The following is a 14,389-nucleotide window of genomic DNA, read 5'->3' on the forward strand; positions in this document are numbered from 1 at the left end:
TTTGCCTTGATCACTGAATTCTACTGTAGTAGTGCATTTACTATGGCCCATAGGTATGGAACCAACCTTTCTTACACACAATTCACCCTTCGCTGGGAATACTGACATGGTGGGTAAGACTAGTTCAACTTCGGATACGACATTTAGAATCATGAGATTAGGTGTAAAATTACCTAATCCATATACTTCATTTTCTAGATCAGTTCCTGTTCCTTTGGGACGACCCTCCTTGTCAGGGTAACAGACCTTGAGTAGAACTAGGTTCAGGTTTCCCCATACCCAATGATCTTGGTAAACTGCTGTGTCTGAGTTTATGGAATTGATTAAACTGAACCATGCTCCACAGGAGCCATTATGTGTAAATGGATGTGGAAAGAAAGGCAGGACTCCTTCATAATTCTGATAGGGAGGGAGTCGGCCACACACCCAACAATTGGTGGCATTACTAGTCTGATGGGAATGATGTAACATACTAATGAAAGTGTTATTGCGCAGCGCAAGTCTATAAGACAATTCATGCGGAGGTAAGTCACTAAAAGAATGTTCAGCAGCAACATTATAAACATGTCTAGAAATAGGGTAATATATCTGCAACAACATACTTGTAATAATTATTAAAAGACTCAATAAAAACAAAATTAATAATGTCACTATGCAGTGGCTACGCAGTGATTTACAATACGCCTGTCGTTTCAACATTTTTCGGGTATTTTCTCTACTCAGGTCCAAGGGATACATGTCAGAGACAATTCAACCGCTTCACCTTGGAGAGGACTTAAACAATCAAATTGCTCGACTGGTTGGGCCTAAGCTTTAGTTTGTAATTTTCAGATTTGTTCGGTTCAACAAAAGGAAGCTTTGTATCAGTCTGTGAGGGAGTGCAGGGCACAATGTCTATATCCGAGGATAGTCCATGAAATTTCTTGATATGGCTTGAATGAATCCAACCTTTGCGGCCCTCGATCTTCACGGCTGTTCTTGTGGTCAACAGGACCAACTTGGGTGCTTTCCACCTGGGCTCCAGCTGAGTCTTTCGGTCGAAATTCCTCACAAAGACAAGATTACCCGGAACAACGTCATGGGGTTTCACCTCAGTGTTGTCGGGAAAGGCTGCAGCTACCTGTGAACGAGAAGATTGTAGTGCAGACATCAAGGAAGCCAAGTAATCTGTCAGCATATTACAGTCAACATCAGTTATTTTGCGTGGTACAGGCGTCCCCCACATATTTGGTGGTCTGCCGAAGATCACCTCATACGGGGATAGCCCTGTTCGAGAGTGTGCTACCATTCTCATGTAAAAGAGTGCAACGGGTAACGCTACTACCCAGTCGACACCTTTTTCTCTACATATTTTGGACAATCTGATTTTCAGTAGCTGGTTATGTCTTTCTACGAGACCTGCTGCCTCGGGGTGTCGGACACAGTGGAATTTCCACTGATATCCTAACAGAAGTGAAACGTGTTTCATTAATTCGGATGAGAACGGCTGGCCGTTATCTGAGTGAACAGCACGTGGTAAACCGTATCGTGGGAAGAATTCTCGAACCAACTGTTTGGCAGTAGTCGGGGCAGTGTAATCTGAAACCGGGTACGCCTCTGTCCAACGGGACAGAGCGCAAACAACTACGAGAACATATTTGAATCCTCGACATCGTTCCATCTGGATATAGTCCATCTGGAGTACTTCAAAAGGATGATTAGGAGTATGAAATCCACCCTGTTCTACGGGAACGCTTTTTCCTGGGTTGAATTGACAACAGATCATACAGGTACGGACCTTTTGTTTAGCTGCTGCTCGTAAATGTTTATTGAACCAAATGTGTTGAATGCTGTCTAGCATAGCTTTTTCTCCTAGATGTGCTGGACTATGTATAGTGTTAATTATAACTTGGACCATTGAATCAGGAAGGAACCATACAGACTTTTCCTTCATCATCCATCCTTGGTCCGTTTGGATCCCTCCTAATTCAGTCCATTTCTTTATTTCGTCTGGTGTAGCATGTGTCTGTATGTCAATTACGTCAAGAGTAGGATCTTTAACTGTCATACAATGTGTCGGTGTCGGGACTATTGTCTTTGTCATGTCGGGGGTTTGAGTTTGAGCAGTCAGTTTAGCTGTTCTGTCAGCTAGATCATTGCCTTGGGAAATGATATCAGTAACCTTCGTATGGGCCTTACATTTCATAATTGATATTTCAGTGGGTAGATGTATTGCATCTAATAATGTATGAATGAGGGGTCCGTGCTGAATGTGGGCACCGTGGGAAGTTAAATAACCTCTCTCTCGCCACAGCACGCCGAAGTCATGTACAACTCCGAATGCATAACGTGAGTCAGTGTATATGTTGACTTTTTTATTCGTGGCTTGAATACAGGCTTGTGTCAGAGCGATAAGTTCTGCGGCTTGAGCTGACAAAGTGTTTATACGATTAGTTTCAATGACTTCAGTATCTGTGGTGACTGCGTAAGCAGCCACTAACTCTCCTGTACTTGTTCTCATACAAGAACCATCTACATACAATGTTAGGTCTGGATCTGACAATGGGACATCTGTCAAGTCTTGTCTGGGTTTTGTCGTTATAGTAATAACTTCAATACAGTCGTGAGCTAGTGGGTCTGTTCCGATTACAGGTAAAAGTGTGGCAGGATTCAATGTGTTACAGCGTCTGATTTCTATATGTGGCTGAAACAATGTAAGCTCGTACCCTGTAAGTCGCGCTATAGTCAAGTGTTGTGTTTGCGTTCTATTTACAAGAACCTCTACTGCGTGTGGTACTTGAACTGTCAATGGATGTCCTAACACTATGGCATCGCTTTGTCTGATTGCTAAAGCTGTCGCTGCTACTGATTTCAGGCACGCAGGCAAAGCCTGAGCTACGGGATCTAATGTACTAGAAAAATAAGCACATGGTTTGTGTGCTCCTGCTTGTTCCTGTGTGAGTACTGACAAGGCAGTACCTTCGCGTTCTGTAACAAAGAGTGTAAACTGTTTTCTGTAACATGGCGTTGCTAAAACGGGTGCTTGACATAAAGCTTTCTTTAGGCTTTCAAAAGCTTGTGTATGTTCCTGAGTCCAAGGGAGAACAGTCGATGTGGCTGCCTCCTGTGTGGTTAACTGAATGAGTGGTTTTGCTAGAAATGCGTATTGAGGGATCCACTGCCTACAGTATGAAGTGAGGCCTATGAAAGCTCGTACCTCCTTTTGTGTCTTGGGTATTGGCATGTTAGCTATCAACTGAATGCGGTCGGGTGTAAGCTGCCTTCCCTCCTTGGACAGCGAGTGTCCAAGATAAACAACTCGCTGGACACAGAATTGCAGCTTAGAAGGGGACACCTTGTGCCCCTTTTCGGCTAGAAATTGTAAAACTGTCAGTGATGCTTTCTCACATTCCGGTTCGCTCCTAGCGGTGATCAGCAGATCATCGACATATTGAAGCAAGGCAGTGTTAACTGGCATGTGGATACTATCTAGTTCTCGTTTCAGTGCTTGGCTATAGATGCTGGGGCTTTCTGTAAATCCTTGAGGTGCGCGTGAGAATTTAAAGCTACGCCCATTTAAACTAAATCCGAACAAATATTGGCTTTCCGGATCTATTGGGACGCTGAAAAAGGCATTCTTGAGATCAATTACAGTAAAGAATGTTGCTTCGGAATCAATAGCTGTCAATAATGACGAGATATCTGGGACCACAGGAAATTGTGGCACAATACATTTATTTAACTCGCGCAGATCAATAACCAATCGATATACTGGCGGCGCTGTAGGATCTGTTCGTTTAAGAATCGGAATTATCGGTGAATTACATACATTGGAGTCTGTTTCTACAACTACTCCTTGGGCAATAAGCTCGTCAATGATTTGTAGTAAAGCCGCTACAGCATCTGGTGGTAACTTGTATTGTCGCATTCGTGGTAGCACCACTCCTGCCTTTAGTGTGACTCGATATGGTGTAATATTCATGCAACCAACATCAGTAGGGCCTTGTGCCCATAGATGTGTAGGTAAAGTCTGCAGTCGGGGATCCATGTCTCTAGACACATAGTGACCTTTAAAATCACGTAAAAACAACCTTACTCCTTCCGGAGAACAACATATTATGGCTCCTAGGGCTTTCAACGTTTTTATTCCTAACAAGTTTTCTGGACATGATTTAGTAAGCAATAAATCTGTAGTTCGGGTCAGAGGTCCTATCGTAAGTGGAAGAGGCTGTGATACTTCATTAACAATAGGTTTTCCTGAAAAACCAAGGGAAATATTCTGAGAGCCTGAGAGGGGTGCCCCTGGAACTTCACTACGTTTTATAGTTGTTCGACTTGCCCCTGTATCGAGTAAAAATTTTCTATCTTGACCTAATAATTCACTATGTACATAAGGTCCTTCTTGATCTACAGGAATCTCGATAAGGGGTAAGTCAACTTCCCTCTCTAGGCTAGTTCATGCGTAACGTTGATACTCAGGATATTCATACTGTGCAGTCTGATACATTTGTCGTGTTGTTGTCTGTGTGGCAGCAACAGGCAACGGTGGTGCAGCTGGCACAAACTGTATTGGCTGTTGTGCGGCTGGCATGGCCTGTGGATGCTGCGGAGCTCCTTGTTCATTCTGATCTTGTCTTAGTGGCCGTGATCTTTCTTGTGTTTTACCTATGGCGATATTATGTTTTAAAACTGGACTATCGTGTACGTAATGACCTGGCTTTTTACAATAATTGCATGTCCCTTTTACAGGTCCTGCTGAATCGAAATGTGTCATACTCTTTTTATGTCCTTCAGCTGGAACTGTCTGGGAAACTAGCATTTTCATTTTCGTGTCTTTCATGCGTCTGTGTTCATGTTCTTGTTCCTCTCTAATTCTATTGTGGTGGTACTGTAACATTTGTAACATTTGTGTTGGAGTGTTACCTTGCCAAGTACTCTCGAATTTTAATACTCTATTCTTTACTGGGGGCAGGGCATTTTCCACTAATTTTATTACAAACAGATGCGGGTATGATTCGCTACTTGCTTTTATGCCACTATTTATACCAAAACATTTCTCGAATCGGGCATAGTAGTCGCTAGTGTCTTCATCTTGCTTCTGTTTACAGGCTGAAATTGTACCCCAATCTTCCTTTTTCGTAGTTAATAAACGTGGCAGTACCTGTACTAGTAGACCTGGTAGTGCTTTAGTTTTGTCCCCAAGCCCCGAACCTGGACCTCGGGCCCTTTCTTCTGCTTCTAATGCTGACCATTCTATCTTTTGGTCACCTACCTCCCACTCTTTTTCCTTGAGTTTCTCATAAATGCCAGCAGGCATCAACACCTTTAATATTGTCATAATGTCGGGGTAGGTATACTCTCCCATGAGTAACATGTCTTTAATTTCTCGGTGAAAACCCGCTGGGTCTTTGTCATGACTAGGTACTACTTTCTTCATTTCTAACAATTCTATTTTCGATATGGGCGTATATACAAATACACGTTTAAACTGATTGTCCTCGCCTTTTATTGGGTGTACTTCTCGTAAGGGATTCTGTCTATCCAGGTGATACGTGGTTCTTTCCTTGACAGGCAATGAAACATGCTCTGAGCATACAAAAAGAATATACTGCTTTCTTGATACTAGAATTTCTTTAATTAATTTAGTACCTGGACCTCTCCATTTATTCATAAGCAGTTCAGTCAATATGTCAGGTAAGGGACCAGGGTCCGAATGCTGACTCTGATATAGTATAATGAGTTGTTGAATCATATAAATCCCAGCTAACCTCTGCTCATCTGGGGTGAGATTCAAAAATGTGCGTACTACTGTCTCATCACTATATTTTCCGGGACTGTCCACCCAATGGACAGCTGCCCTTGCTAAATCTTGTTCATCCATAGAATCGAGAAAATGATAACCCCTTCGTTCTCGGAGTAGCTTGTCGGCGGTTTGGAACGAATGCTCGTTAGTCCTTATATTAATTATAGGTATTTGGAAATTCCTGTCATTATCTGGACATATTGGACGTATTGAGCCACTATGACATCTAGTCTGATTCCTATTACAAGATCTTCCTCTACCTACATAAGCTATGGTGTCCGACTGTCCTGCGGGCAGTCCTGACCCTTCTTCCTCGCTTTGTTCGAACTCGTCTGTCTCTAATCTCTCCTCGTGTAGGCGTTCTATTTCTTTACGGATCTTTCGGCACATGGCTATTATACAATTTTGCTTATCGTGTCTCCCTTCTGATATATTCTGGCTCCATTTTGTAAGAATTTTCATTGCTTCCGGATCTACCCCCGGTCGGTCTTGATTTCTGATCACACAGTTTATGAGGAAACGTAACAGTTCCCCCTGTATCTCTACTTTCTGGTATTCCATAGCTCTGTTAATACATTCTGGATCTCGCCCTGTTTGAACAAAATGATATATTTTATCTAGATGCGCAGTCATTCCTGGTAGCTTCGCTAAATACCCTGCGGCTCGTCTGATACGTAATGATGCCAGGATCATTTCGTCCTCTTTACCGAGCACCGGGTCATATCTACAATCTATAAGAAGTTCCTTAAGCGTACGATCACTTACGAATTTGGGTGTACGTGAATGCGCTGACTCTTGAAAAATAAGTTTATTTATTCTAGGTGGCGTAGAAAAAATATTGGTAGCACCTCCCGTGGCCCCATCTGGGGCGTCGGGTGTGAAAGGATTCGTCGAACGTGACACAGCAACTATAGGTGTGGACTCAGCTATAGAAGTACCTGTAGGAACAGATGCAGAAACAGATGTGCTTGCCGGAACTTGTGACTCGATTTGTTGCTGTAGGGATACGGGTGCAGGGTCTTGGCGTTGGGCCTCCCTGGTATGCGGTCTATGTGGGGCGGAATTAGCATACTCGGGAGCTGCGTCATCTAAATATGAGGAAAGAAAAACATCTTCTGCGGTTCTAGGATGCCCCTTAGGATGTACCTTGATTGGGAATAATGGGGGTGGCAAGTCTTTCGGTATCTCTGGAGTAGCCTTAGGTAATCCTTCGGCCAGAAGGGGATACATACCATTCATAAGGGCATTTCTTTGTCTGTCTATTTGTTCTGATTTCACTCGGATACCTTCCTCAATTAATAGATTTTCTCGATCTTTGTTTGAACTCTCTTTACTCTTTTCTTCCTGTCTACGTGCTTTTTCTGTACGTCTATGAGATTCTTTACGCCATAACTCGACGGCGTCTTTCTGCGACTGTCTGACTTTCCTTTTCCATAACTCTTCCTCGACTTTCATGATGCACTCTGCATCCCAGGTCCCCGCTGCGGGCCATCTCTGACTTTCTGGTAATCCCTTGGTGTAGTCTACCCATAAATCAAGAAATAATATAGCGTCTAAGCCATGTTTGTGATACATGAAGTGCCCTGGAGTATCCCTAGGAGGAATAGGGACGGCTTCTTCGAGTACCCCTTTTCTAGTAGTGATCTGTCTTAATTTCGAAAAGAGCGGCATATTGACAACTGATCTGATACTTAATCTTGAACACACTTAATACAAAAGCACAATAATGAACAACCATTCATACCACAATATGCAGGACGTTTAACACCTTAAACATTAAAACACTAAACCTTTAACTGAAACAACAATGATGATCGTCTGCATAACTAAATCACCATGCTTAATTCTTAACACTTACTAGATACTTCGGAATACTTGATATACTGCTAAACAGTACAGATACACTGCTAAAACAGTGCAGACCGGATTTGTGTACCCAAACCCGTCTTGACCGGCACAATCTATGTGCACGTCAGAAATGCCTCCCCAGTAATGGTACTCACCGGGTAGCTTCGGAAACGGAAGGCCTCTGTAACTTGAACTTGAACCGGACTGGACTCGACTCGTCTCGTCGGAAACTGGGCTTGACTTCGAACTGGTGGGTCTCTGTATACCTCGGATCTTGCTCTCTCAGCTAGGCTCTGGTCGGGATACTTCGCACTTCTCACCGCCTCGTCTGGGTGTTGATCGCAGTCTCAGTCGCCCCCGCTTGACCGGAGGGAGATACAGGAAATCCTGCTGGTACGCGTAATTGTCCGTCCAGCTGTGGCAGGAGACCGGGCCTGCAACTCACCGCCGGCGCGTGAGATGAGAAAGTGTCCCTGTTCGGGCGCCATCATGTGGTAAATAATTTTTCCTTTACCGGGACTGAATTTGATACAGAAACATTATAAAATAGCTCAGTAAAATGAGAGGCAGAATCCGTGATATTAGAGTTTCGGAATGGGCTTTATTCCAATAATCGATTATAATCGGATGCTCCAAGTTCCATCACCACGGGGGTTCAGGAAGTGAAGTACATACTTTATTGACAAGAAGTAACTTTTATAGTACATACATTATAATGAAGTGAATACAGTAGGCGTAACAATTGATAAGGAAAATGACGTTTTGTCTGCGTAACCGAAAATGGGTGTAATAAAGAGTAAAAAGGAACATAATTGGTTGTGATGTCACCTATAGGTGGATCTATAAGATAATACTTGGCATAGATGCGCGCGCAGCAGCATGACGTGTAATTGACGTGTAACTAGGGGGTGACGGGGACTTGACATTTAGCTCTACATGTGGAGACGAAAAGTCTGGGGGGTCAAGTCAACCTAATCCCAAATCATATCTAACATCCTATGTTTAAAGAACTATGTTATCCACAAAAGAAGGACTCTCGGACAGAATCTATTCTATACTGACTGTGCGTGCGTGTACAAGCGTCTAAGTGTCTACACTGAATGCGAGGGGGTAGGAATATTCCATGGTAACCGGGCTATGAATTACTTGCATGAGGACAGGGAAGTCGGGCCCTTTGCTTGGTAACTGGAAGAATGTTTACTTAAACTACTAGGCAGGAATGCATCGGCTGAGGGGGAAGCAGATAATTCGAAGGTGAAATACAGTTCTTGGCAGAGAATAGGCTGATGTCAGGCTTCGTATGCCGCGCAGAGAATGAGACAAAGTTCATGGTCACAGATGCAGGCTCGAACTGGAGCTTTCAGAGGCAGAAAGCAAAAAGAGTTTGATGACAGAATCTGGGCCTACTTGCCTGGACTGTAAAATGGCATAAGTGAACCATATAAAAACCGGTGGCCTTTCATATTTAGGAATGGAATATCCGGCCTATTCATGGCGGATCTGACAGAGGACATGTTGACGGTGGACGCACATGTATTTGCGTCTTCATAACTGGAACTGGAGGGAACATACATGTACTTGTGACATGCTCATGTAACCGTTGGGGTCCAAGATAGGGGACATAACTGACCAGAAAAATCCATATTTCCACACTTGCCACAATTTTAGTCTCTTGCAGCTACACTAGGAAGTGCAATTGGCAGTGATAAGGGGAGATCGAATGGAATAATTTTAACATAAAAACGGCCTTGATTGGAGTATTATGGATAATTTTTAAAAGTCCAATTGCATTCTTGAGTAAATAGACAGTTTCCATAGTCCCAGCGTGAATTCGACAAAGGTGTTTGCTGCTGTAATTGTTTGAGAGAAAGGACAACATTATGCGTCTGAACATTCTTATCTGGAAGTAGCAGGGCTCGGCACCTTGGAAATGTCACCCTAAGCCTATTCAGTATTTCAGCAAGTGGTAGAAGGTAAATGTTAGATAGCAATGGGGACTTGGCTGATCTTTGGGGAACTCTGCGTCTGAGATGGGTCAGAGGACAGATCACTGATTTGGACCGCGATCCCTCTGAGAGGAAGGACACATACCACTTCAAGGCAGTGCTTTTAATAAAACATGGCTTCGACCGGGAAAGTAAAATTGTGTTGCCAATTGAGTAGAATGCCATGGATCGGTCCATGAGAATGGTTACTCCAGAACCTCCTTGTTCCCCAATAATTCTGTGGCTAAAGTAATCACTATTTCTACAGAGAGAAGCCTGGTTCAAAGCCTGGAGGGTCGAGCCAGCTATAGGTTTCGACAAAATGTAATTTTCCAGGTGTTTAGCTAAACATGGAAGGATAGAGCAAGGCCTAAAGTTTCCAGGGTCTTCAGGATCAAGTTTGCGAGGATAATAGCTTTTTAAAGTTGGTAGAACCTTTCCTAGACAGAATTAATTTGTGCCCTAGAATTAATTGTCTTACCAAGGAGCATTTCAGTCTCATAGCCTTGTGACTGGATGATGTATCCTTCCACTCCTGACATCAGAACTTGCATTGGTATTCAGGGGAGAGACTATTTACTCTCCCAGTCATTTTATATTACTATGACCATTCTGACTTTCTGCTCTGCAGCCAAGTCAAGCAACTGATGCCTATAGCTCTTTTACTCCAAGCGTACCCACTAAGAACCTCTGCCCTAGCTTTCAATAATTAACATTATTGGAAAATATTAATTTTCATAAAAAAGGATGGTGTTTACTTTTCAAATAGTGGGGTCTATTCAGGAACTGATTTTTGTAGTACATGAACTAGTACTACAAAAGTACTACTCATTTACTACAAAATGGTACAAAAGGTCCACAGTCTGCATGTGTAGATTTACCGTTCTAACTGAGGCCCGATGAGTTAAAGCAGTTTGATTATCGCATTGAGTATCTGATAGACTTCTAGCTACAGATCCCTTACCTTTGAATTTCCCAGGCATTAGGCTGGATCTGGAAGCTTGCGTGAGCAGCACCTCTGCGCGCTGTCGGGTGGCTCTATGTAATGTTGTTGGCATCGTTATTGTCCGTTATGACGCTGCAGTTACCTATATTTGTGCCATCCAGTTGTGCACAAGTTAGTTCTTTTCTTTCCGCACCAGTGTAGCGCTGATCCGAATTAGAGATACCCCTCTATCTCTCTTTTTGACAGGTTTTTATCTAGTGATTTGTTTCTGTTTCAAGGTCATGTCACTTAAACCTACAGGGTTTTAACCGTGTAGCTCCTGTCACTGCGTCATTTCGGTAACCGATCCCCACACCATATGCCTTTGGTGCCTCCAGCACGACCATGACAAGAAGTCATGATTGGACTGTCGGCCCATGGCTCCAAAAGCCTTGCGTGCTTTGAAGCACCTTGAGGCCCGGCAGACGACACCGGCCACCGAGACTCCGTTGAGATCCTGATCCCGATCGAAGAAGAGGAGGTTCCAGGATCGCTGCAGGAGCCCCAAGTCCTCTTCCTCTCACTCGAAGGTCTTCAGGACACTCTGGGAAGAGGCACAAGAAGAAGTCCAAGCGGACTTCGTCTTTGCCTCATCTGTCATCCGTCGACAAGAGAGGTAAGGAACACCAACACTCTGGGCACAATTCTACCGAGCCAGGTTTGACTTTGTGCCTCCCCCCATTTCTGGTAGCTGGAGCAACCCCCACTCCAAGAAGAGTTTTATGAGGCCATGCGCTGTATGTTTGTACGGGCTGACCCTTCTGGTGAGCCTTCAAGCCCTGCATGGTCGGGAGGGACCCCATCGGGTTCGATGCCGTCGGCTCCGGCCACTGTGCTGGTGGGGCCTCATGGATCCAATTCCGGATCCAGGTCGACACCGGTCATGCCAACGCGACCTTCCCCGGCATCAGATCTGAAGTTGGTGCCACCGGCAGTGCCAGCCCCATCCTTATACCCGAAAACTCTGAGTCGGATCGGTGTCACTTGATGCCGACTCTGGCACAGATGGAGCCCGGGAGCGTTGCCTGTGCATTTTGAGGAAGTTTTAGGCATGACTGAGGATTGGACCCATATGAGGATCTTGGGGAAGCCAGTGGACTAGACAAATCCCCAGATACTTGTATGCTCTCGCCACCTTGTGTGGTTATGGAGGAGGGAGCTTCTTTAGACATGGTGGTGAAGAGGGCAGCAGAGGTCCTTGGACTAGAGCTGCCCTGTGTGCAGGTCAGGACTCATTTCTTGGCCGAGGTGCTTCAGCCTGGGGCTTCCACCTCTGAACCACTATTGCCCTTTAATGAAGCACTAACAGATGTCCTTCTAGGCACGTGGTCCAAACCTACCACAGGGGCTCCTGTGAATAGGACAATTGCAAACCCAAGTTTCCTCAGCCAACTCCCCCCTCTGAGAACTTGGTGGTTCAGGCTTCGATGTCACATAGCGTGTTCCCTTCCGCTCCCCTGGATAGGGAATCCTAGAGGCTGGACTCACTTGGGAAGAAAATGTTTTCTTCTACCAGCTTGGCATTGTGGTAGGTGAATACTACATGCTTATTGGGCTGTTTACCGCACACCATTTGGGAAATGGTTGCACAAGTGCTGCTACAGGTTCTGGAGAAAGCCTGGGCTGTACTCTCCCAGTTGGTGAAGAATGTGAGAGGTGCAGCGAAATTCACCAACAGGTCAGTTCACTTCATGGCTGTGCGCTTCTGGTGTGGAAAAAAGAAAAGTAGCTGATGTCTGATGCACCTGGGTGAGTCCTATATAGGTGACTGCAACGTCCTAACCGATGCTAACGACGCAGACATCACGCCTAGGAAATTCAAAGGTAAGGAATATGCAGCTAGATATTGTCTCTACCAGTTAATGCGTTACCCAAGGTAAGTAACTTGTTCATTACGTATCCGGTTCATTATCTGTGATATTTGTTCAAACGGTTGAGGCTGAAGTGCTTGAAGACAAATGTATATCCCATCTACAAGTGTCTAGAAGTCTAGTCCTGGAAATAAATGTTATGTTGAACATGAAACAGTGCTAATGCAGTTGTTGTTGGGCAGAAATAACTGAAAAATTACTTTGAAGAATCGTTCAGTCAGAAAATGTTGAAAAGGTTCAGTTTCTCATTTTTGCCTCCAGTTCATCCTGCATTAACATTGTTGGCATAGGGTAAACAAAGAGAAAATAGGTTTAAATTTAAAATACTCACACATTTTTTTTATTTTCCTTGGAAAGCGTGCCATAGGGTCTTGATTCGCAGTGCAAACAGGCCCAATCCTCCGGGTTTCTCTGCCCCTATGTAGGACCCGCTCACCTGTTGACTTGTTAAAACCTTCGGACTGCCTACTGCCCGGCCTCACTCTTCAACGCTCCCTGGATCTTGTACGCAAAGCATTGACATATCATTCTGATTTGGCATTTGGAAGGGATGCCCTAAACACACCCCTCCCAAATGTGGTCGCAAACCAAAAGTGCGATTAGGTAATGTGCTACCAAATGAGTTTTGTACATACCCAAAGCCATTTATGCGGTCTCAAAGAGCCGAATTCTGTGATGTGAACCCTTTGCGAACACAAAATGCTCTAGTATATCTGGCTCTAAGTTTCATAGTTTTTTTTTAAGTGAAGAAAACAAAATGTCCCATTGCCTATTATGGAAACACAGTACAAGAAGAGCATTTTCAGTTTGCAACTTTGTTAGCCCTAATTAATAAATGTGTGGTAGAGAAAACCTTAATTTGCATCCTTTCTTCTGAGGTGCAAAGAGTTTTTATTTGTCATTTTACACTAGTAGAAAGTTTATCCAGTCTGTACCACAGGAGTATCCTATTTCACTAAGAAGACCTTCTAGAAATGTGAGAACTTTCTTTGTTCCTGTGTGTGTGTTAGGTGTGGCGATAGGCAGACCTTTTGTTAGTATTTATCTCCAGAGTCCTGATCCTCCAATTGTTAGGTGAGGATATACCGCAGGGCCGGACCACAAGCAGGTACACACTCCAACAAAATCCAAGTAAGCGTGCTCAGAGATGCATAATAGATGTATTCAAATGTTCCATAAATAATGCAGATAAGTGTCCGCCCTAGACGCGTTTCGATCGCCTCCGCGATCTTGCTCACATAACGTGCTGGTGCCGGACCACCACCTTTAAACATAGTGCGTCCAATCAACAATGTGATCGGTGATAGTGGAGGGTAGACATAAAATCAATACTGAATAGGGAGCACATAGTTAGAAAAAAGCCTTCTTAAAGGTACAGTTTAACTCGGTTTGACATTCAAGTTGTTCACCATAATCGTAATATATTAGTCAAAATAAAATGGTAATTCTGAACACAAATGATTGGATATAAAATATTGTCGTGCCTAGTTAAATAATTGTAACATATGCAAGGGGTACACATTAAGCCCACTGCACATTCTTTAAGATGATATTAGTATTGAGTTTGCCTCTCAAGGCTGAAATAATGGCAAGTGCCTAATCAAAAGAGGATATCTGTACCTAAATGTACATGCTCAAATTTGAAATGCAGTGTTATACCATGAATGCTAAAAATGACTCATTTAATAGGTATCATAATATACATAAAAATGCATTTTTAAATATACAATTGTAACAAAGGCGCCAGGCACTAAAAACAGAAGCTCCCTATAAAAATATCATATACATATGTCATGTACTTATAGGGACTTTCAGACAGCTCTTTCCTTTTATTGGTAGGTTGTAGTGTCATTCACATATTTCTTCCACCAGCTACAGCATGGGTCAGCCCATTTCTGCCATCAGCTAACTTTACTGT

General features: G+C 43.6%; 1 protein-coding gene across 1 annotated transcript in view; it reads left to right on the forward strand.

Moving 5' to 3' along the window:
* The window catches only part of EML5 (EMAP like 5), a 1,456,757-nt gene that overhangs the window by 1,029,615 nt on the left and 412,753 nt on the right, over nucleotides 1-14,389 (forward strand). The window lies entirely within an intron of this gene.

This window comes from Triturus cristatus, chromosome 9 (assembly GCF_964204655.1).
Source record: "Triturus cristatus chromosome 9, aTriCri1.1, whole genome shotgun sequence".
Classification (NCBI taxonomy): Eukaryota; Metazoa; Chordata; class Amphibia; order Caudata; family Salamandridae; genus Triturus; species Triturus cristatus.